The sequence below is a fragment of the Triplophysa rosa genome, linkage group LG21 (assembly GCF_024868665.1).
Source record: "Triplophysa rosa linkage group LG21, Trosa_1v2, whole genome shotgun sequence".
In the NCBI taxonomy this organism is placed as follows: Eukaryota; Metazoa; Chordata; class Actinopteri; order Cypriniformes; family Nemacheilidae; genus Triplophysa; species Triplophysa rosa.
This window is the reverse complement of record NC_079910.1, coordinates 12,413,986-12,435,187: the sequence shown is the minus strand read 5'-3', so window position 1 is coordinate 12,435,187 and position 21,202 is coordinate 12,413,986. Positions and strand designations below refer to the sequence as shown.

General features: G+C 37.4%; 1 protein-coding gene and 1 long non-coding RNA gene across 6 annotated transcripts in view; one reads left to right on the top strand and one right to left on the bottom strand.

The window, feature by feature from the left end:
• The window catches only part of sulf2b (sulfatase 2b), a 146,120-nt gene that overhangs the window by 56,320 nt on the left and 68,598 nt on the right, over positions 1-21,202 (bottom strand). The gene's annotated exons all lie outside the window — the stretch shown is intronic.
• LOC130545611 (uncharacterized) lies at positions 277-20,653 on the top strand. The gene is made up of 3 exons (XR_008961669.1): positions 277-471; positions 18,916-19,070; positions 20,400-20,653. It is a non-coding gene; the product is annotated as an uncharacterized LOC130545611 (long non-coding RNA).

The following is a 21,202-nucleotide window of genomic DNA, read 5'->3' as shown; positions in this document are numbered from 1 at the left end:
TGATAATGAAAACAATAAACTCAATTGCAAGAAAGTGACATGATTTTCAAATAAACTGCTATTTTTCTTAACAATTTTCTAAGTTTCGTTTTTGCAAATAATAGTTTTGAATTCGCTGCTAGATTTTTCATTTGCGCTTTCAGAGTTTTCGTTTACGCTTCTCAATTTTTCGTTCGCCTTTCTGGCACAAATCTCACGTGTAGGCAGGACTTATGGCCGCTTTACGCTGATTGGCTAGTGAGTTTTTGATTGACAGCTCCCTGACAAAGAAGTAGATACTGAAGACAGTACAGTGCAGTACAGGGCAACGAATCTTAGAGAACGATCTGCATGCTGTTATCTTTATTGTTTGTACTTAAAACTACTTTCTTATTTAGTTAGTATATTAGTAATTGGTATTTGAAGTTGGTAAATCATGCGCGGTGTGGATCCAAGCGTCCTCCTCCTCATCATCGTCCTCCTCACCCTCAGGTAAATGAATGTAATTCAGATAATAAAGAAAATCGCTAAAAGTTGTATTCCTGTACAGTAGCAATTCTGTCTTTACTTTTTAAAAGATTGCGTTCATTTTTATTGGCACAAAAGGAATCCCATACATTCGTGCCCATAACCAGCTGAGTATATGTAGAATAGATTGTACAAGGGATTTAGCAATATGAAAACTAATGGTGTGTGCACGTCGCGTTTCTCGCTCTAGATTACTCGCGGGATTACTTGTTTTAATAAAAAATCGTGGGATGGGGAGGGTGTTTTCTTGCATCCGGATGTGTCAAACTGGATGTTTCAATAAGCTCTTCATGTGAATTTTCTTCTCTGGCTGAAATTTTTAAACTTGTGCCAAAGAAAGAAGAAGAGATTTATCTTCATTGTTAGTTTTTTTCTACATTTTTGTCACACCACAGGACACACTGACTGTTTATTTGTCAACTACCCATATACAGTTGCGTAATGGCTGGAGTGTTGCGCCCGGAGCAGCAGACGAGATTAGCGTTATTCAGCGAGAATGACAAGCCTCTATTCCTTGTATCGCTCTTATTTAATGTGTATGTGTGTGTTTGTAAGTGTGTTTGTGCTCTGAGGCAGCAGCAGTGGGATTTTGTTACATCACCAAAGGAGCAGTCAATCACTCTTGAGAAGTGTGATTAAAAGGACACCTGCCCACAACGCTGGTTTAGACTGTGTGCGTGTGTGTTAATGTGTATTTGCATTTTGTGTCTGTGTGTTGTGTTGTGTGTTGAGAGCAGGGTGAGAATGAGTGAAACGTGTACATGTGTGGGTGAAGATGTAAGATTCAGACTGGATGGATGTGATGGAGTGCACAAAGCTCTCTACTGCTATCACGCTTCCCCTATCAGTCTTCACTTTTTAGGAACCTATCAACCATAATTTTGGAAAATGCTGATGTTTATGCTTTAAAAAAATGATATGTCTTATTTGGGGTTATTTCTATCATTAGGGCTATTTTCTCAAGTTTAGCTACTGTACTGCAGTGTGGTTCTTGCACGCATGTATACGCTCGCTAATCTTCATGAATCATGTTCACAGAATGTTAAATTAATGAAATGGATATTTTCAGTTGGGTTTTGTGGTTTTATAACAAATGAAATTCATTAAATATGTTTATCACATTTATTAAACACAGAGCATCAATCTATTTGATATTATAAATTCATTTTGTTCTGTGTGATTTATAAAGATGTGCCAGAATCATAACAGCGTGCATACACTCATCACACCATTGAAACAAACATGAATAATTCACTGTAACAGAGACAATGTTTAGCATATATTTCATAATTGTTGAGCTTTTATGACAATTAAATTTAGTTGCAGTGGCAGAGTGCCAATTATTTCTCCATTATTTAATTCTCAATCATTTACTTGTAGCATTGAGTTGTAAGCAGCTATATTCATGAAGCATTGTACATACATAAAACGTACCATTTACAATTTAAATTAGGGATGTCCCGATCAGGTTTTTTGCCCTCGAGTCCGAGTCCGAGTCATTTGATTTTGAGTATCTACCGATACCGAGTCCCGATCCGATACTTCTATAATACATAAAAAAAGAATAAAGAAGAACGAAGAAACAGATCCAGGATGTTCCTTATTTTTTATTTAATTCACCTTATTTTAACATTCAACAACTCTGTTAACAAACAGAGCACTTCTGTGAGGTAGCTTGAACAATCAAGTAATAAATAACATAAATTCTTCACAGCCTTTTCCTTTCCACCTCTTGCAATCCCAAGTTTACATATCTCACAGTTTGCTATGGCAATGTTGTTGTCATCAACTTTATAATACCTCCAGAAAGCAGACATAATCGCGCTTTCCACTTCAAGCTGCTTCCATGTTCTACTTTGCCGGCATTTAACCAATAGCGTCTCTGAAACAAAGTGATGTCATGCCGCACGCGTTGCTGTTTCTGTGTGGAGTCAAGGGGTCTAACTCTGTGCCACCGCATAACTATGTTTAAAAAAATAATGAGAATATGTATACATATATATCCGAGTCCTGATCGGGAGGTAACGTCCGATTCCGATCGAGTCTGAAACCACGTGATCGGGCCCGATTTCCGATCACGTGATCGGATCTGGACATCCCTAATTTAAATGCAGTCGTATATTTGCATTTTAGATTTTGCACAAAGAAGCAAACATCTATATACGTATGAATATCCATAAATATCAACGGGGTCATCCCTTCAAAATGCATTTTACACTACGTAGAGCTTCCTGTCAACAACCTCACCATCTGTTTGTTCAGGAGAGGAAAGAAGTGAAAACCCCCTCTCACAAATGATCATTTTTTCCACTATGCCATAAACAGATTAGCAGCTCCTCATGACAGACCGTCTGGAGTGCCTTGTATTCCACACACAGCCTTTCCATCCAAATTCAATTTAGTGCAGTAGCATTTACTTACACCTGTACAGTCAAGACTTCAGGCTTGATTCAGAAAGAATAAGCTGTTCTCACATTGTGCAGGGACGCAAGTCACATTTCAGTGTGGAAGAACATATTTTTCTATCACTGTATTTAAATGAAAATAGAAAGCAGGCAAAACATGCATTTAAAAGGTAAAATGTGCATTTTGTCATAACTTTCTTATATTCATGTTGCAAACTGTCTGGGAAATTTAAAGGAGTAGTTCGCTTTAAAATAAGTCCCCATTGACTTTCCATAGTAGGGATAGAAATGACTATGGAAGGTCAATGGGGGCTTATTTGAACTACTCCTTTAAACGTATTCCTCACACAAAGCTATCGAATAAGTTTTAAAGACCACTTTAATTAAACGTTTATTTTTGTGTTCCACTGTCCTTTTAAATGCTTACTGTTTACCAAAGTCCCTTTAAAGTGATAGTTTACATAAAAATTATTTCATCATTTACCCTCATGTCAATTCCAAACCTGTATGATTTTCTTTCTTCTGCAGAACACAAAAGATATTTTGAAAAACGCAGATAACCAAACAACATTGACTTCCATTTTATGGACTCAAAACCACTGAGACATTTCTCAAAATATCTTCTCTTGTGTTTTGAGTGACATGAGTGCATAAATAAAGACAAGATTTGTATTTTTGGTTGAACTATCCCTTTAAATGCTTACCGTTTACCAAAGCAACTGTAAAGACTCATATCTCATATACACTGCATGGAAATATAGATTAGACAGTGCTGTTATAAATCACTCTAACAGCTCTCTCTCTCTCTCTCCCTGTCATGGGATCCTGTGAAGGGATTTCATTACTGACCGACTGTTGAAGCTGTGTCTCTCTCATCGTCAGCTGTCAAACTCAATCACATTCACACATCTCTCTCTCTCTCTCTCTCTCTCTCTCTCTGCATCTGCGTGTTTGCGTTTTAATGATGTGCCACACTCCTATTCGTTTCTCAGCGAGAAGCTGTAGAGAAAACTAATTACAATACACTCTATGTTCTCTTCAATCACTAAAGTGTGAAATATTAATCCAACCGTGCACAAAGAGCCTTTCATCTTATTATTTCTGTATATTTCATTAGTTCTCTCACATTCTGAGCTTGCTTATAAAAATGTTTTGAAGCAGGACTGGATTGGTCAAGTGAGGCAAGTGTCCCAGGACCAAGTGGAGTGCAAAAGCTACTAATACTGCAAGAGCTACAATTACTAATTTTAGTCATCTGGGACAGTTTGCACCAGCTGGATGTAAAAAGGATGAGTAAGCCCTATGCCTTGTGAATAATATTTACACCTGTTACACCATTTAAAACTACGACTAGACACAGATACGTTCATTGCACATAATGTGTGTCGCCGCTGACATGTTCTAATACAGTAGTTGAGACATCATTTGCGTTACTAGGGTTACAAACTTATATTTACTGTCTCCAAAAAAATAGATGACAAATGTGACCCTGGACAACAAAACCTTAAGGGTCATTTTTTCGAAACTGAAATCATCTGAAAGCTGAATAAATAAGCTTTCTATTGGTATATGTTTTGTTAGAATAGGATACAACTATTTAAAACTCTGGAATATGAGGGTGCAATAAAATCGAAAAATGGAAAAAATAGCCCTTGAAGATGTTAATCAGAGGTGCTGTAGAAGGCCATTGCTAAGAAGAAACAGGTTGTTTTACCGCTCTCTATGGGCTTACTGCTGTAATGATGTTGTGGGGAGTAGATTAACCCGAAATCTGAAATTTTAAGATTTACATAGATACCAAATTTGAGTGGGTAAATCCCAAAGAGCGGGCAGCAGCGAGTGAAGTTTGTAGGTGTGTTTCCGGCCAATTTTGTTCGCCATTTTGCTCCATCCACTCACAAAAATTCAATAGAAAATATCTTCATGAAACATGATCTTTCCCTAATATCCCAATGATTTTTGGCATAAAAGAAAAATCTATAATTTTGACCCCAAAATAATACATTTGACAAAAGATAACACTCAACGAAGCACCGCTCCTTTCCTTCATGTTCTATGTGTAACTGTATCAATAATACGTTCAACAATACGTTCAATAATATGTCAATAATATGTTCATGTCACAAATCTGTTCTGTGTTTCCCAGTTATTTTGGACTCTTATGTTATTTCCTGTTGTGTGCCATGTTTGTAGTCCTTTGTAGTTTTTCTTGTTAATTAGTTTCCCCAGGTGTTTCTTGTTTCCTTTGTTACCCCAGTGTATTTAAACCCAAGTGTTTCCTTTGTTTGGGGCCGGTCTTTGTTTGATGCTTTATCCAGTCTGTTTCATGCTTTGTTTTGTCTATGGATTACCTTGGTTTAGTTTCTCGGTGTCACAGTTAAAAAAAATTAGCTTAATCGAAACCAATCAGTAAGTTCTCTATACCTGTATATCTAAAGGATTGGGGTGGTTTCTCATTCTTTTTTATGCCTGAACCCTGCTGATCTGTAGCTTGTACAGTATGTTAGATGAATGATAGTCTCATTAGTTTTTAGTTTTTGTCCCACAGAAACTAGTCAAGACTTTCCACATTGCACCTACTGTGCCTTTAACTAGCCATAAGATTCAGTCTCAGACATGCGATACGTCTAGGTGCTTGGAACAGGTATTAATTCTGCATATAAAGCACACTTAACACCCAACCTAAAACTAACTTACAACCTGGTGTACATCCAACTACTACAGCAAGTCCCAACCCGAATGACTTGTCTACCAAAACATTTGTTGCTTTGTAGGACGATGGATCAACCCCAAGGTTTGGTTTAAGGTAACAAGACTGATGATTCTCTTTGTGCGTGTCCAAGAGCTGGACAAAGTGTCTTTAGTGTAATTTAAGCTTATAAAACAAAGTTTATGTTTCTAACCCATAACCCTACAGCAAGAAAACAGTCTTCACTCATGTTGTTCACTCGTGTGGCGGCGGTTTTAGATACCTCATTGCCTTGTTGTTGTTTTGTAATTCTATTCCCTCTAAACATAACATCTACTCACCCTCCCATTAGATTTCATTAATTACAATATCAGGAGACAGATGCTCATAGACTAACACACACAAACCCACACATCGCTCATGCCCATAGATATATATAACTAGATGCCGAATTCAAGCGCTCCAGGAACGTAGGCATGTCCGCCATCTTGGAACGGTCCACTAACGTCACTCACAGTTGACTAGAATGCCTCGGCACTGCACTGCGCAGCCATGGCTGTGAAAACCACAGGGATTTAAATTCCTTGAAAAATTAAATAACCTTTCGTTGTTGTCATGTGTTAGTGTAGCAGAAACTCAATGTTTGAGTTTACAAACAATAAATATGTTTTCATAATCATACACAGTCAGCTTGATTTCAATATGACGGACGACCAACGTATAGCGGCCCATAGAAACAGGCATCTAGTATTTATATCTATGCTCATGCCTGCCATGTTTGTGCCACTGTGCAACACAGGGTCTTCTCTCCTTCCCTTTATTCTCTCTTTAATGGGACCTCACCTCATATTACCCCAGCTAGAATAAGGGCTTCTAACAAGCAAAGGCTAATTACCTAAAATTTTTCATACATCGATTTATGTGCAAACCAGGTTAATATCTCAAGCCACTGGGAGCAAAATAACAGGGAAAGTAACTACTCTGTGTGTGTGGTTTATACTCTTGAGTACACCAATAATGGCACATAGTACATAAATCATCATAAATGTGCATCCCTCTCTGTGTAATGCTTGCATTGCATGTAAGTGTTGGTAGAGTATCTAGCTCAATATATTAGTGTACTTTAATTTATCTTTAACATTTAGGTTCATATAAAAATCACAAAACGATGTGCGTGGAATTGGGCCATTAGTCTAGAAAAAGCATGGCTACTTTAAAGATCATCTGGAAATATTATACAGGCTATTTTAGGATATTGTACTATAATTTGAGACAGTAATCAGGAATCTGGCATACAGTATAGCATAGATAGCGTTACATACTGGGATACAGCCACCATCCACTAATTCATACTAAATGCTTCTGGGATGAAATTATTTATCTTTTGGTGAATATCTAAGCAGATCATTCATATGAAAATTAGTCTTCATAATACGGCCTAAAGTTTATGGTAAATTAATGCAGAGAATTAATGCATGGGTTAACAGCGATGATTAACGCTGCCTCTCTGGCCCTTGGGCTATTGATGAAATCATTACTTATATGGTGGGCCATGAATCTGAGAGTAGAGGCTATAGGGTGAACACTTCTGCCATTACCCACCTATTCATCATCTCTAATCTGTCCCTTATAGTCACATGGAGCGGTGTGTGTGTGTGTGTGTGTGTGTGTGTGTGTGTGGTAGTGTTGGTGAGATCGTCTAGTCTCCAGAGACTCAGTGAAATGCCAGTAAATGACAGACAGGATTATGATGTATAGAGAGAAAATGTCAGCAGGAACACACCATGAGTATTAATGCAACTGTGTATTAGAAAGAAAGGGAGAAAGGAATTGAAGAATGCAAGTAAATGAACAAGGCAGTTAGAACAGAAGCATTAAGGAACACAAGGACAAAATAATAAAAAATAAATAAATTATAAAATAAACACATTAAGAAACTATTGAAAGGCTGAAAGTGAAAGAAAAAAAAGAAAAATTGAACAGAAAGTGAAGGAAACACTAAAAGAACGAACGAAAGGAAATTCTCCCATTTGTCGTGAGAAAGGAAGAGGCGAATCTTACACCTGCACATTTGTTAACATTAGTAAATGCATTGACTAACATCAACTTAGAATGAGCAATATAATTTTTCAGCATTTATTAATTCTTGTTACATTTACATTTTTACATTTATTAATTTGGCAGACGCTTTTATCTAAAGCAACTTACAATAGGAGAGCATATACATTTTGTCAACACGCTAAACAGTAATGTTAGTTAATGTCAATACAATTATTCATGTTAGCTCATGCTGCATTAACTAATGTTAACATTTACAACATTTGATTTTAAAAATGTATTCGTAAATGTTTAAATTATCATGAACTAATATTAATAAATGCTGTAGAAGTATTGTGTTCATTGTTAGTTCATGTTAGCTAATGCGTAAATCCCCCGTGTGGTCGATAATTTTATCCCTTAAAACTAATCTTTGACCATCAAAATTACATATTTAAACGTTTGTTCTTGTGAAAATAATTGTTCCTGTCTTCAAATAGCTTGAATGTACACCTCAGCTTCATTAAGTATACGCAGATACATGAATATGCAAATTAGCCCAGCCTCCACTCAATCACACTCGACAGTTCAGAAGCTGCTAAAACTGAAAGTGAAACTGAGAGCTGACACAACAGTGTAGCGACTGTTTTAGCCCGAATCTGTGTCATCTTTGCATATTTATGCTTCAAACTGCTGCTCCACAGCGATCAAATGAGCTGATGTGATTGGTTACAGTCGTCATTAGTCGTTTATGACGTCATTAGCTGGGGCAGTTTCAAACCGCATTTTTTAATCTGTCTTTGGTAAACTGCAGTTTTATAAAGAAAACACTCAGCAATGGTTTAAAAAGAAAAATTTGCACATGGTTTGTCTTAAAGCACATTAAAAACACCACATAAACAACATTAAAAACTTGATTTTCACCACAGGGGATCTTTAACTATTGTTAACAAATAGCACCTTATTGTAAAGTGTTACCGGTAAATAAAGTTCCCTAAACAGCACAGTTCTACAACACATAAACCTCTACTGCAGATTAATCATGTCGCAATTGAGTACACACACACAAACCTCAGCAAAATTTCTCTTCCTACTCATTTGTACCTCCCACCATCAACCTGCCACCCTCCGCACAACGACACCTGGGAAATGAGACAGCGTGAGCGTTTCTTCTTCATCAAGTCGCTCAAACACTTTTACAAACTCAGCAAAATTCCCCCTCAGTCCTTGAATCTGTGAAAAACTGCGAAATTCAAACCAGCACACTCTATGACCTCTCTCTCTGCTTCTGCACTGATGCTGGATCAGTCAATACAGCCGTTTAAACAAGGAGTAATTGGCCCTCCAGGGTGCTATCAGACACATAGAGACTGTGCTTAGCTGTAATTTTGTCTGCGCTGTGACTCATGACGGTGAGCAGCTGACCTGGGGTCAGTGCACTGGCGTGTAGCCAATTACAATGCTGCACAAACTGGAATTAAAGACATGATCTGGATACAGTGGTACTGCTAACAGGTGGTCAGCTCAGAGCTGACACATTCAGCAGCTTACTGACAGGAATAAATGCTAAATTTGATGTAAATGAAGAATTAGGAGATTCACTGCAAGCGTACAAGTGATAATTAATTATCTGTTTGTGAAATCCGGAAATATAAAACACACGCATCTGCAGGTTTGTATAATGTAAAACCATAGACTGTATAAAACATGGACATAGTGTCTGTGACGTGACCCGTAGGTTTCTGAGGAGCTTTTTAGAAGCTTAAAGTGGGCGGAGTCGGAAGTCGCCATCTTAGCTGAGCGTCACTCCCGAAAAATCGAAAATGGGCAAAGAGGCAGGAAGTGATTGGAGCTGAGGCACCTGGTTTGCTGAAACCACTTGTCACTCAAGTGGCCACGCACCTGATTTGCAGAACTTTAAGGCTTAATATAAGTTAAAGGGGAAGTCATAAAAATTTCACCCTCAATGAGATTCTGCTCTGTTTTGGAGCCAGCCTCTAGCGGCCAGTCGATGAATTGCAGTTTAAGTCACTTCCGTGTTGGCTTCACGAGAGAGATCGGAAGGTTGCCGCTTGTGTAAAACCCATTACAGGCTATAAACTTTTCCTCAACCAAAAAAGTTGGTTTATGTTGTTAAATGGATGTTTTTAACTCAATGTTTATCAACACTGCATGCATTTTGTTGATACACAGAAACCATTTTACTTCTAAAAGGTTGCTCTTTTAACTCTCTTAAAGAGTTTACACAAAAATAAAAAAGCATCATCATTTGTTCATTCTCATGTTGTTTAAAACCTGTATATGACTCTTTCCTCTGCAGAACACAAAAAAATATATTTTGAGTTTTGTGTCCATAGAATGGAAGTCAGTGGGGGCTAGTGATTATCTATACTAGTGTCCACTCCAACGGATGATAACATTATGTTCTAAGCTTGTACACAGCGGTTTTAATGCGTGAGACCTTCAAGATGAAATGGATTTTGATGGTATTGATTTGGCAATCTTTCATCAGCTGGAAAAATTGCTCTTAAAGTGATCCCAAAGATATCATTCCTCCGTATCCTCAACATTATATGGAGGTCAGAGTCCGCTATTCTCTTAAATTTAAATTCATTTTAAAAACTTTTTTTGTGTTAAAGGAGAAAAAATTGATATTACAGAGGTCTCACTTATGATTTATTTTTCTCCTATAATACACGTGAAACACCACTAACCCTCACATTTTCAATTCAGATCAGAATTTATTCATTACAAAATAGCACATCCCACATTTCCGTGTCCTGTAAGTATTCGTGTGTAGCTACGTTCTGCCACGTGTGCTGCATCCCTCACTTCAGGGTATGGATTTCACTTTAAACCCCTTCTCTACCGGGAGTGACAAATCACAGCAATTAGGCTGATCCGGACGAGGTTATGCTATGCATTATTAATCAGCCTGGTCATTAGTGCTCCAGTAGCAGATCTTATATCAATATGCTAGCACCAGAGCTACTTAGCTTAGCGCTAGGTTTAGCACCGAGGTTTAAATGGAGATATAGGGCCTAAAGTGGTTAACCCTTCATCATGGGCATATTTCCAGCAAGGACGAGCTGGGTGACAGGGATAAACCGGGGTAAATTTTGTTTTGTGAAATGTAAGCTTCAGCGCAAGTTCTGCCGGGAAGACTCAATCTTACGCCACTTACAATGTATAGATCTAACCAATCATCATTTAATCAATCATCATCTAACACTTGGAGTATATAAGATCGCCACTACACTATGTTTGCGTTCGCAGTTGAAGCTGCCGATAATAACCCCCATCCTCCCCACCACCACCAGGATGGTCCCAGTCCATTAACCCCAGGGGGGTTGGCTGCACCCCTGCCTTCATCATCAGGCAGGAAGTGCAGGACTTCGCGACCCTCTGGATGCGAGCTAAGGATGGGGCCTACGCCAAAGAACTATATATTACCATAGCTGCACCTTATGCCAATCAGTGTCAAATAAATGTTTGTCACATATTCTTGCCTCCCGAGTCTTTCTGGTACAAATTGATGTATTCTGGTATTGTGTTTTAGTATGTGTGCTCAGAAATTCGTGCATACACAAAAAAATATTCAGAGCCCAACTAAAATTTTTTAGGTTTCATAAATGAATCACTTGAATCACAACAGGCGTTTTCTTACAAAACGAAAGATTGCAAAATTCAACTGAAAACGATGCAGTTGAATTCTGTAGATGCAACATGTCAGAGGGGACTGACATTTTTTTACAGTGTACACCGACAGCATGCAGATGTCGAGACATGATGGATATTTAGAATACTGTATGAACGTTTTGGACCACAGATTTTTGTGTTTACATCCCACTCGCAAAATAAGTTAGATATAATATCATAAAAATAACATCACAGAATATATTTTAACATTCAGGCAAATATTCTTTTAAATTTGAACATACCATTGGTTTAGAATATTGTATTCTCCGGTCCAGTATAAATCCCTCAGCTGTCCTAAGAAGCACAGTTGCATCTTAATAGAGCCACTGTGTGGAAGAGCTCAAAAGTGCAAAGCATGCTGGGAAACTACAAAGCATGAAGGCATTATGTGAAGAACACTGCACAGCTTCACTGCTCAAGACAGGCCAGTGACTCGTGCAAAAGGCTACAAACACTCAGTGATCCACCAAAACAACACTAACTCCTATTAACTTCCACAGTATGGACACAAAACCATTGAGACATTTCTCAAAATATCTTCTTTTTTGTTCCACAGAAGAACAACTATACTGTATACAGGTTTTAGGGTGAATAAATGATGACAATATTTCTTATTTTTGTGTGTTTATTTATTATTTCTGCTCAGTTACTAAGGCTATGTAATCTTTTGAAAAATTATCAATATAATTACAATCTATGCATATATCTGTATGTAGAAATAGCTTCGTCAGAATAAACAACATTTTATAATTCCTTTAATTAAAAAGATAAACATCTTGCAGATTCTGAAAAGCGTATGTAAATAATAAGCAGACAGTATAGATAAGACCCCGCATAAATCAAGCCCTGTAACACAGGAATAGTAAAATGCACCCCAGGAGATCGAGAAAGTGTAAAGACAGCAGAACAAAGTAAGGGATGGAGAGAGCAAGAGGAGGCAGTGGAGACTAACACAGAGTCTCCCAGGCGCCACAGAAACAAGATCCAGTCCCTGCGGAGGGAGAGAGAAAGAGAGAGACGGTGGTGGAGAGCTCAGCCTTTCACATTCCTCCAGATATCAATTCTCCTTTCCTATGATCCCAGGGTTTTCTCGACTTTGTCATCTGGCTGAAGTGGAAAGAAAAAATCATAAGAGACCAGGTGTGTGGTTGAGATATACTGCATCAGATTGACGAAACAGAGTCTACAGGTCTAGAGCACAGCCATTGAGATGGTAACTTTGATGATATAAATGTACTATAATTTTGAGCCAAATTATACAATGTGAACAGTGAAATAGAGCGGGATGGAACTTTGAAAACAATCCAAGTGTGAAAACAAATTTAGTTACATACATCCTTAAAGATTCCCCAAAAATACTCAAATTATAAGGTTAAAATATTAGTCTAAGAATTAAAACGAAAAGTAAACACAGTATAGCGATGATTATATTTATAAAAGGATAATGCGTCTGCTGTGATGTGGTCATGTTCTGGTATAAAAACCACACGATCCCGTAAAAAACGCTATAAAGTTTAATGTCTTAGAACAGCTGTATGCCATGACCTCATAAGAAAGGCTGAAAGCTTAAGAGTCATTCTGCCGAACTGAAATAACCGCCATGATAAAACCCACCTGCTCCCTCACACAGCTTTCTTCTCTCTGTCTTCATTTTCCACTGTCCAGTCACTTTCCTTTCTCGCAAAAATAAACCAATAGTCCTCTAAACCAGTGTGTAAAAACAGTGATCTTTCAGTAGAAAGACTGTAGCCTAGCTGTTTTTAAAATGATGTGGCTTTTCCAGAACCGATATACTGGAAAAGTTGAGGTACAGTAATGATACAGTACTTCTTTTGTGTCACATTGTAGTGCGCAAGCTGATGTACAGCCGAGTGAATGATTAAAAGTACGTTTATATACGGTTTCATCGGACGCACACGCTCGCCGGACGTTAACTTCCTGTCTGTGTTTGGTTATAATATAATTATTTATTTTAGATTTCATTTATATTCATATTGATTTACTGTATATTAATATATTATTGTATATTCATTGTTTTAAATAAAATTAAAACTACTCAACAGTTATTGATTCTTTGCGGAAATCTACAGAAAGTTAACCCTCTACACACGGCAACGTTTTTTGTTTGCATTTTATAAACGTTTCATACACACAACGTTGTCAGAACGGTCTGCGTTCACACGGCTCTGTGAAAACGTGTAAAACTGTATTATGCAGGCCAGTAGTTGGCATCAGCTTTTTGTTTTGCTTTACAGTTTTGCAGTTTACATAGTGACGACAACTGCTTTGTTTTCAAAAATGTGCACTTTAAAAGCCTTTTTCAAAATGTTTGTATTTTCAGTCCCCCAAAACCCAAGTTTTCTGTTTTTAGTTAAAAGAAATTGTCATATAAACAGCCCCCTAAATGTGTTCTAAACTGTCCTTTCATATTTGTATTCATATTGCAAATTTTATTCTGGTTTATCATTTCTTCTAGTAAATTCATTCATTTGGACAGTTCAGCCAACTTTTACTATATCAAAATATTTTGTTTTATGCAGCTGTTCATTGCTCCCATGTTTTTATATACTGTAAATTAGGTTTCCCATTAATGTCATCATAACAGAGATGTCCATTCATTACAAAAAAATCATTGTCAAATTGAAATGCAATGTATTTAAATTGATATTGTACCATTCAATGGCTTCAATGTGGTTTGATACTTCTTGTTAGTAACTTGTAGTTTAGTTAACCATTTTTTAAAAATAAAACTATTTTAAAGCTGCAATGCATTTTAGTTCACAAAATCAGTTATTGAGAAAGCACATAAAAAAAGTGTTCAAACCTTTCTAGCTCAATTCACAACAGTGAGCTTATAATGATGTATAATTTAAGCTGTCTGGTATGATTTCGAGAAAAAATTACAATTTGACATCATTTGACTTCGATGCATGTAAAGAATGTAAAGAAACCTTCCATTTATGTGTCAAACAGAGAAGACGACAGAAAAGGAAAACATTAAGAACTGCAGCCTTCAGGTATAAGCAGCCTGTACAGTTTCAAAGTAGCTCCTTCAACACCGTCTGAACTCGCACTGATTCATTCCAAAAACGCTAGTGTCTCATTTTCCTTTTACCCTTTTTAATTGATTTTATTTTTAAACCATCAACAGGCTGTCATAGGGTGTATGCTGAGGAGGCAAACGCCTTATTAGTCCCTGGGCTATTCTGGAAAATCTGTTTTATGCATATGCCACGCACGCACGCACACACATGCACGCACGCACACACACACACCAACTATCCATCTTTCTGTTATTAAGTTGTCACTGCACCTAACGCAGTGTCTCACTTTGCTTGCTCATATCCTTCTCTGTGGAAACACACACAGTGCTGAGGAAGCAGGCTGGTGACACTAGGATGAATGCAGTGGCCTGTGGAGGGGAGAGACAGAAGGTAAAAGGTGCTAAATCACGACTGCTTCGGCGTATTGGGGAGCTTACGGATGAGACTCCCATCGGGACAGTCATTCATTTCCTGCTCCTTTAGACTCCCCAGGGTCGCCCTCAGCATCGAGTGCCACACAAATACACTCTCACACACACACGCACACACACACGCACGCACACACACACAATCAGGTCTGGAGAAGCTGCTTCGAAACAAGCATGCAAAAATTTTAAGCAGAGTGAAATTACAGTTGAGATGTCTTTTTGTATCATAATAACCCATAAAAAGATGGGATCTTTGTAATGTCTCAATTTCTCAATTATTTCTCCTAATCAATGAGAACAAATGGAAAGTTTTGCTGAAGTCTCCTGCTTCCTAAATATTTCTCTTGAGAACCCAGAGGAAAAAATGTTTGCTCATTGGTTGCTTTTTCTAAGCTTAGGAGACATAGTTGTGATTCTCCTATGTTTCTGTATTAAGTGTCAGCAGTTTATCAGATATTTCTCCTAAAATTCCTTAGGAGAAACAAAAATAGACACAAATGAGAGATGTCTAAGAGAGTCAAAACTGAGATTGTGGTAAGAGAAGCTTGGGAAATCTCTCTATTGTCTAATTTAGTTTTAGATGGTGCAACAGGTGTAAATACTTATCACAAGTCTGGACGTAGTTAAGTCCGACATTGGGCTTACACCCTTTTTTTACATCCAGCTGGTGCAACCAGCCCCTGAAGACTAAGTCAGTCTCAACTTAGCATCAACTTATAAGTGTCAACTTCTGAAAAATCTGAGTGTATAACACTTCTCTTCAGTGTAATTATTATGACAAATCAAATATACAATCATGGACTCGGTAACTAGTATAGCAAACAATGAGTTTTTAAAATGTCATATCCTGCAATCCTAGAGAAACCCTGGTATGGATTTTCATTACATTGGGGAACAGAAAATTGGTTTTGGACCAATCAAACCTGATTCTGTTTCAATGCTGGGCCAAACCACTTTCCTCAGAGGAAATAGAAGTTTTGGAGGACCAAACTCTCACTAAACTGTTATGACTGTGCATTTCTGTGAAATATCATGTAAATGAAAGACTTAGCATGTTTGTGTTAAATCAAATCTCCATCTTAATATCTTACATCAGGAAACCCGAAATGTTCATTCTGTAGTGTGTCGTAATAAATTAGTTTTAGGATCATTACCTTCCTGGACATATTTCGATCTGTTGTGGAAAGACAAACCGCTGGCTTGTGTAGGAAAAAGATATTATACAGCTGGACTTCTTTGCTTATTTCAATATTCTGAATCCCACACCGAATTTTAATTCCACAATATTTCTGTACCAAAAATATGCATGGCAAAATAAAGTGCCTGAGCTAAATGAGCTTGACTTGACAGAAAACAATCAATTAGCAGATATTTTACATCTTTTTCATTTGGGTAAATAAAAGTGAGCTTATTTGCGCGGATAAGTCGTTTTGGTCTCACTACACAAACACAAGCGTTGCGCGAACAAGCACGCACACACGCCATCACTAGGCAATGTCAAGTGAACTTTCTTTGAAGTATTGCAACATTTTTCCTCAGTCTGTCTATTTCTCTCTCTGGGTGCATCTCATGTCAACAACATGTTAATTTCAACCTAAAATCAAAGGAAAGAAATTAAAAATATTTTGTTGAAGGACAATTGAGTCTATTTTTGAACCATTGTGTTTGCATTGTTACATTGTTAGCCTGATAATGAGTCATATTTGTATTAATGTACTTATTTTGCTGCAGTGTTAAAATTGAAATTTTTACTGTATTTTTATTATTGTGGTATTTGTTGTACTGCCTTGTACTGTTGTAATGATGATGATAATAACAATGCAAAAACATTTCAATGATCCTAAAATAAGGCTTCATTTTCCTGCAAAATAATGTAGCTTCATTAATAATGTCTTATTCCTTCTGACATCTTTTCTTTCATATAGAGTCCCATAGACGTAAGTTTTGTCTTCTCACCAGGGAGTGAGACGAGTCGTCCTAAAAGTGTCGACCTCTATCAAGCCTTTTTTCCTACCATGTCTGTGGATTTAATCAGCGCTCATAAAAATTTTGCCTAGAAATACAGGCTATTAATGTCTTCAGATCAGGCTCGATAAGATGGTCAAACTAATAGAATGTAAAATATCACCACGCAGAATCAATAACATATTCATTCAGATGCTAGAGGTTTCCTAAAGTCATGAATTTCATTTAATTTCCATTCCTTTCACTTCTTTCTCAGCCCAGTTTCTTCCATTTACAGTATCTATATTAATCTTTATTCAATTTCTTTTTTCCCCATCTTGAATATGTGTGTGTATGAAATAGAAGGATGGAGAGAGAAGGCAGTGGACGCCTTAGGCGAGTGTCAGATGAGCTCAAAGGTCTATGAGCAGGAGAGAGACATCTTAAGAGTCCACAGTGATTTATCACTTTCTCAACAATATCTGTGTGTGAGAAAGTGTTATTACTTTTAATAGACTGTCCCAGTTTGGGAAAGAGTTTATCAGAGCATTTAAGAGGGACAGAATTTCAAACAGTGATACAGGGACCATCGCTGTCAATCTTCCTCCCAACAAACCCTTGATCTGTCCAGTTTTAATACAAACCTTCACTGGCTTGAGCTACAAACATTTAAACATTCAAAATTCTGCCATGACTGTTTTTTTATGTGGAACACAAAAAAATATATACTGTATTTTGAGAAATGTTTCTGTGGGTTTGTGTTCATACAATGGAAGTCAATGGGGTCCAGTGTTGTTTGGTTACCAACAATCTTCAAAAAAATGTACGTGTTCTGAAGAAGATAGTCATATGGGTTTGGAATGACATGAGGGTGAATAAATGATGAAAGAATTGCTATTTTTGGGTGAACTGTCCCTTTAAGGATTGTTTAGCGCTCAAAACATCTTAATCTCTATTGATAGCATCGGTGACATTCACTTTATACCAGACACAAATGGTTTCAGTTAGTCACTGTGACGGCCTATGCGTTGTGTCATTGCTCTGTTAATAAATTTTGTACATTATTTGCACTTTCTTGTGTGTCCCCGTTTTTGTTACGTCCTTTTCGAGACATGGGGCGTAACAGTCACAAAAAAATTGTGTTTTCTTTAGTATGCTTACAATGAAAGTAAAGACACAGAAATGTGCTTTTTAAACCGTATAATCAATCTTACACCAAAAAATGTCCCTTTCGGTTGTGGGACTACTTTTTTAGAAGGATGAACTTTTTGGGTGGAGCTCCATATAAACAGCAACACTTATCCTTTTCATATCCTTATCAATGTTACAACATGAGTAGAAAAACTTTACATCAATGCTGCAGTACTGCTTAGACCTTTGGAGGTTTTGTTTTGGACTCTTCTCACTAAATATAAAAATATATAAATCTTAAGTATTATTGTTTTTTCCACAAGTAAAGGTTTACGAATAATAGAACGAGAGATAAATAAGCATAGCAAAAATTTCTTCACCTTGTTATAAAACGCTATAATGAATATAATATCGCTTAACCAGTCCTTTATACTGAAGGTGGCCACTTTCATTGGGCAAGTCCCGCCCAAGAGGCCTTATGACTGACAGGTAAAGCAACCAATCACATTTCGTTTTGTGCCGCGTCATGTTTAGGCGTGGAAATGTCCTGCATAACAGACCGGTGTACATTCACGAACATCTCAAAAGTTAACAGCAACAACAATGTTTATAGGTTTATGCCGTAATCTTCACATTCTTTTAAGAATTAAGCATTTAATCGTTTGTGATGAATTCTTATTGCAACCGTTGTACACACAACAGCTTACTTCTCCGAACAGATGGCTTTGTGTTGTTTCCAAGGGCGGATCGTTAAAGAACGTGACACGTACATCTCCAGGAAATCCTGTAAAATTCAAAAACTTCGACTTCGAACATGCTGAAGTGTTTCCAGAAAAGTGTGCCTTATGCATCAGATGTTCAGCCAACGGTCCACTGAGACTATAATGTATATAACAAAACGCATATACAGATGCAGAGTATTCATTTGTGTGCAGTTTTTGTCAAATTAACTTTAAATGTATTGGCTGTGCCTATTTCCAAGATAACTCATCAACCTTCCCTTCCCTTCACACACATACACTCGATTCAAGCTTCCCCCGCAGCCTGTGGTGTGAGTCACGGCCGACAGCCAGAGTGAATCACTGCTGCTGACTTCAGATGAGTCTGATCAAACTCTGAGGGTCTCCGAGAAATACACGTTCACTCTCTGATGATGGAGACGGCTCTAGAGCTCTGGATTATGTGGGTGAGGTCATCTCATTCTTCAGAGACAGATTATTTTTGGTTCTGAGATTTGATGGTGAATACAGATGAACAGATCTTGATGCATCTGAATTTATATGTAAGGCGCATTTTTGTAAATGTTCCATGTAGCGTCTTGAAGCTTTCATGTAGTTCACTAAAACAAAATATTTTGTAGCAGGTTATTAAAGACATATATTTTATTCATTATTACTTTATTGAGTTCTTTAGAAGTTAAACAAAATCATGCCTTTTTTCCCAAAAACGCTTACAGATGACACATTTGTTTTCATCCTTTACTTCAATTCAACTGCTACAGTATAAAATCATTCTTACATTATATATCATAAAATCAATTATTTCTTCATCAATTATTATTTTTAATTTTTATTTATTCATTTTTGTTAAATCCTTTTTGGGCCAGAGCTCAAAAATATTATCTGTGATCAATGCTGTGTGGTGAAATTTTTTTGTGTAAATTTTGTGACATTTAAACTTTGGAATGAACGTAAGTGTAACAGGGCTGAATGGATTTTTTTGTTTAAAAATGAGAGAAAACTACCCTTTTTCCTAAAGTTTTCAGGTAAACAACAGATCCTGAGAATTGTTTACAAATAGTATATGAACATTCCCACAATAATATAACACTAAACACAACCATAACATATACAAGTCAGGGCCCGAAATTGCGACCATTTTGGTCACATATGCTCCCGAAATTTAACCTGTGCGTGCTGTGAGCTACAGTGACCGGCCATTAACACAGAATGCGTCTTTCTACTCCGCAGTAGGGCTGTGTATCGCCAACAACTTCACGATACACATCCCGATACAAGGCCACGATGCGATACATATCCCGATACGGGTCAAATTTTTATTACAATTCTCATATGACAGATTTAGAGCAAAATATACTTGCAGAAAATTGCCATTCATAACTACTTATCAATGCATGAAGTAGTTTCAAGAATGAGAATAATGTGGCAAAAGATCAAGTCATTAAACAGAGAGACTTGTTTCTAAAACAGGGTTTCTAGGCCACACCATATGTACTGTATGCAAGTGTTTTACAAATAGATTATATGTATAACGAATGAAGATAAATATATGCATAAACGTGCAGTCAGAGTAATAGATTTAATAAAAAAAGATTTTTTTTAATTGAAATAGATGACGGATTTCTAGATATGTAAGTTTCAGCGCAAGTTCTGCCGGGAAGACTCAATATCATGTCACCTACTACGTTTAGACCTATACAATTAACATCTAACCAATCATCATCCAACACTTATAGTATATAAGATCGCCACTTACTCTCTGTTTGCGTTTGCAGTTGAAGCCTCTGGATTTTACCCCCATCCTCCCCACCACCACCAGGTTGGCCCCCGTCTATTAACACAAAGGGGGTTGGCTGCGCCCCTGCCTTCATCATCAGGCAGGAAGTACATGAATCCTTGACCCTCTGGATGCAAGCTATGGACGGGGCATACGCCAAAGAACTATATACTTTACCAGTTTCGACATTGTCACTGACCAGTTGTCTAAATAAATGTTCATTGTCACATAATCTTGCCTCCCGAGTCTTTCTGGTAGCAATAATATTATAAATGTAAAGATGCTGTAAAATTTAAGCAGGTCTTTTCTCTTCAATTTCTATTACATGCACATTTACTGCGGCGCGTCACTACATCCTTCCAGCTGTGGGAGTTTCATTGATTTTAATCTTGTGCAATAGTTTTATAGTGAATAAGGCAGAAGCAGTGCTGTGTCGTGTGTGTGTTGAATTAACGGCTACACGACACTAACTTTGCACTTTGCCTTAAACGCAACCGTTTAAGTGAATGATACGAGAATGCACTTTCATGTATACTACGCTCATGGATGCAGAGAGAAGGTAAGAGAGCGCGCTCTTAAACTTTCACTTGATGGTGAAGCTTTGCAGTTAATCCGCGGGTCACAGACTTGCACAGTCCTTAGGGGCGATTGGTACGGAACACGTATAAACTCCGATCAGATCCTTTACAACACTAATAATTGTTACACAATATTTTTTGCATAATAATTGGCTTGGCTAATTTCAAAGGTGCTGCAGAATCGGGGGGAGGCAGATGTATCGATGCGCGCATCGTTAGGAGC